Genomic DNA, 4,892 nt, shown 5'->3' on the forward strand with positions numbered 1-4,892 from the left:
GTCCTCCTACAATCCAAAGACCTGTAATTAATGAAGTTAGGTTAATTGGTCCTTCTAAATGGCCCAAAGGTGCAAATGATTGTCTGTGTTAACCCTGCAACAGGTTGACGACCTGTCCAGGGTGTAACCCCACCTATCACCCTATGGTAGCTGGGATAGGCTCCAGCCTCTCCCGTGACCCTGATAAGGAAGAGAATAGATGGATGGTTTTCAAGATTTGACTTCTCTCTCACACTGGTAACCTGTGACTGCAGCTGCTGCAGAGCTTGTCTTACATCTGCTTTTACAAGAACAACAGCAATGAAGACTTGGTCATTTATACAACCCAATATGTTTCGTACATTTCAGCTGTGGACAGTATACAAGAATAATGCAGCTTCTGAGTGTAAAAGCTTAAGGTAAAGACATACAATAATACAGTGAAAACTCCAGCAATCAGACACCCCCTAAGAGTAATCACTTGGCGACAGTGGGAAAGAAGAACTTCCTGTTAACAGGTATTTTCTTACTGATTATATCAAACCCTTAATATATTATTGTTGGAATTCTGCCAGATAATCCTTCTTGTTTCAGAGAAATGTGGGACACTAGTTGTTTCACAATATCATTAAAAAAAACTAGACATAGCAGCTTTTGTCTTATGGTTTGAGCTAATGTTCCTTTGCCTGACATTTTTCACTTGTGGAGCATCTGTAGAGGTTGGCTCACTAGCACTCTTGGCCGCTTTTACCATGAGAAAGGAAAAGTCATACTCACAAATCACTACAAGTCAGTCTGGGATAAGAAAATAAGGGAGTTACTTCTGGCTGTTGGTGGGATGGGGGGCTTCCATGTGGCAAAACTGAACAGTAGTGAAATAAATGAGCAAACATTTTTCCTAAAATGCATGTGGAGTGGCACCTTTTAGTATTACACAATTCCCAGTCTCTAGCTGCTTGTTTATCTTTGTAGCTTGTTTATCTACCATTGTAGGCAAATTTGGAATTCCCAGAACTTCTGACTTAGAAAAGACTTCAGCAGCTTATGTTGAAGTATGTTTGCACAACAGCTTTCCAGTAGAGCTAGTAGGCTGCCAGTATTAGAAAATGTTGTTGAGCTATATATCTTTAAATGGGGGGAAAATGTGGATAAAAAACATTGTGCATCACAAGGCAAACTTTCCCTGAATATAAAAAGCTGCAACATAAACCTATAAAATATATTGTGAGGCATCTCTATTTTTGCACTGCTCTTTTTAATATGTCAGCATTCAGCAGCTAATTCATATGAATGATGGCGAGTAAACATGATGCCTCTATTTCATCTGTGTGCTGAACAAACAGAGTCTGCAAATAAGTGCAAAATTAGAGCAAATCAGCTGTTAATAAATTCTCCTTTGAAGATGTATATGGTAAGCGTGTGTCAGTGAGTGCAGGGAACACACAGCCAGTATTTACGGATCTGAATAGCGTTTGGTGGGAGACGAATGGCAGGCACACCTTTCCTCAACCTCAGACCAACATTAGCATGTTTAACTTGAAACCAAATGGACGCAGACACCAGCGGCAGACACAGTATATACTGTGTGCATTCATGCATACATGGAAACACACATTCACAGTTTATGATTTGTTTTTTTTCCTTTTATCAGAAACCTCGCAAACACCTGTTACTGTTACCAAATATACCATTTAACCTTTCTAGCATTATTACAGAGAATATTCATACATAATGTTGTTTTAACAACTGATTTGTTAACCCTGTCATGGTTTTTGAGTATGTTTGGCCTTGGTATTCATTCAAGGGAGTTTTATGTTTCTCTACGATGTTTCTGTACCCTTCTTCATGTCCAGGCTGTATTTGTCTTTTCTCTGTGTTCTGTCTCCAGTGTTGTCTTTCTGATCTCTCTGGTTTTTCCTTTTGTCTTCTCAGTCTGTCATGTCTGTTCATTCCCTAGTACCAGTGTCAAATTCACGTGTCTCTGCCTCAGTCTTGGTGTGCGTTACTTCCCGCTTTATTTTGTACATCCCCTGTCTTGTATGCATATGTTCAATTTTGCTTCCCCGGCCTCGTTAGTCAGATTTAGTTCGTCTGTGTTCCCTGGTGTGTTATCTGATGTGTCTGTTTGAGCCCTCAGTCAGTCAGCCTGCCTACCTGCATATCCATCTGTCCGTCCTCCACTCATTCACTTACATTTTTTCCCTTCTCATCTTCAGTTTTTTCACTAGTTTTCCTTTTGGCTGATTCAACACACGAATGGCCTGAGGATAAAAACTCCTCTTGAGCCTCTCTGTTTTTGTTCGGATGGTGCGGAAACCTTCTGCCTGATTTCAGAAGCTGGAAGTTTGTTGCTGGGATGTGACGGGTCCTTAAAAGCCTGAGTTGCTCTAGTCCAGTACCTCCTGATGTAAATGTCCTGTAGGGAAGGGAGAGCAGTCCTGCAGCAGCGTTCTGCCATACGGATCACTCTCTGGAGAGCTTTTTTATCCTTGACACAGCTGTTTCCATACCAGGATGTGATGTTCTGTGTGAGGATGTTCTCCACAGCGCCTGTATAGACTTCTACAGGCTGCCAGTCTTGAGACCCACTTGAAGCACCTTTGACTCAAAGTCACAGTTAATCATTCACTCAGATATAATACCAGATGCTGTTTGTAGATTACAGCTCAGCATTCAATACCATCGTTCCCTCGAAGCTGGACAGGAAACTGCAGGATCTAGGACTGAGCAGCTCCCTCTGCAGCTGGATCCTTAGCTTCCTGTCTGACAGACGCCAGGTGGTCAGACTGGGCAGCATCACCTCATCCCCCATCACACTGAACACTGGTGCTCCACAGGGGTGTGTACTGAGCCCTCTCCTGTACTCACTCTACACCTACGACTGCACAGCCACTAACAGCTCCAACATCATTGTGAAGTTTGCGGACGACACTACAGTGGTGGGTCTTATCACCAACGGTGATGAGACGGCTTACAGGGAGGAGGTCAGCACCCTGACCCACTGGTGTCAAGACAACCATCTCACCCTCAACGTCGCAAAGACAAAGGAGTTGATAGTGGACTTCCGGAGGTGCAGAGAAGTACACACCCCCATCACCATCAACGGCGCTGCTGTGGAGAGAGTGAGCAGCTTCCGGTTCCTTGGCGTACACCTGGCTGAGGATCTTACGTGGTCAGTACACACAAACAAAACAGTGAAGAAGGCGCAGCAGCGCCTCTTCTTTCTCAGGAGACTGAAAAGATTTGGCATGAGCCCCCGCATCCTCAGGACCTTCTATCACTGTGCCATTGAGAGCATCCTCACTGGATGCATCACCACCTGGTATGGCAACAGCACCGCCTACAACTGCAAAGCTCTCCAGCGAGTAGTGCGGTGCTCTGAACGGATAATTGGAGGTGAGCTTCCCTCCCTCCAAGACATCTACAGGAAGCGCTGCCTGAGGAAAGCGGGGAGGATCATCAAGGACTCCAGTCACGCCAGCCATAAACTGTTCAGACTGCTTCCATCAGGAAGGAGGTTCTGCAGCATCCGGTCCCGTACCAGCAGACTGAGAGACAGCTTTTTCCATCAGGCCATCAGACTGCTGAACACGTCATAGACACCTCAGCTTCACTACTGGAACTTCAACATTATGCACTCCACACTGTATATAAATGCCACTTGTTTTGCACATATTCAACTCTGTATATTTTATATATTTTATTATTATTATTATTATTATTATTATTATTATTATTTATTTATTTTTACTATTTAATTTGTAAAAATGTGTATACACACACACACACACACACACACACACACACACACACACACACGTAGGAAAATATTTAGTATACACATCCAGAAATGCATACACTATTATATATTGTACATATATTTATTAGTTTCAGGTTGGCCATTCTTGTATTTTGCTCGTTTGTGTTGTTGTGTTTGCACATCTCTGTTGCTTGTGGGGCTCGCACACAAGAATTTCACTCGCATGTGCTGTGCCAGTGTGCCTGCACATGTGATGTGACAATAAAAGTGATTTGATTTGATTTGAGAAGTTCTCACCTTAAACACAGCTGATTGTTCACCTTAACAATCAGCTGGACTGGCCACATAACGCTCATGCTCAGTATAAGAAGGGCCAAAGTCGGCTCTATCTGCTGGGCTGGCTGAGATCTTTTGGGTGTTCACAGTGATGGCTTCTGTTATCTTTTATGCAGTTGTCTGCTGGCAGAGGTAGGAAGTAATAAAGTACAAATACCTTGTTACTGTACTTGTAGAATTTTCAGATATCTGTACTTTACTTGAGTATTTACCTATGCAAAAGGTAAAGATAAAAATAGATGGTACAATTCTCCTTGGAGTAGCTACTTATTACTTATAAGTAATAAGTATTACTTACTTATTACAGATGGACAGGAAACGGCTTAATACACTGTTAGAGGGCCAGCTCTGGCCTGTCCAGTCCCCTAGACCCCACAGAGGAGGTGGGTGAGAGGAGGACGTCAGCCAAGTGAATGCCCATTATGGACAACACCTCCCAACCCCAGCACTATTGTAAGTCCTTCATCCTGATAGCAGCCAGACGGTACCATTATCCACACAGGAAAAATGCCACTACACTTTATGTACATAAAATCATATTATTTTTTGCACACGATTTGTTTTAATTTCTTTTCGATTTTTATTTTTCTAATATATCTCTAACAAGTGAATTTCCCCAGTGTGGGATTAAATAAAGCTTGTCTATTCATATAGTGATTTATTCTATACATTTTGAGCACACACACACACTCAGTGCTAATCTGACACTGACCAGACTGATGACTGATTTACTTCTTCAGCTTTGATATTCAAGGCTGTTTGCATGACCTCACCAACTGGCAGGAGGATCCCACATCTCTCTCTCTCCACTCCTTTC

This window comes from Maylandia zebra, linkage group LG7 (assembly GCF_041146795.1).
Source record: "Maylandia zebra isolate NMK-2024a linkage group LG7, Mzebra_GT3a, whole genome shotgun sequence".
NCBI lineage: Eukaryota > Metazoa > Chordata > Actinopteri > Cichliformes > Cichlidae > Maylandia > Maylandia zebra.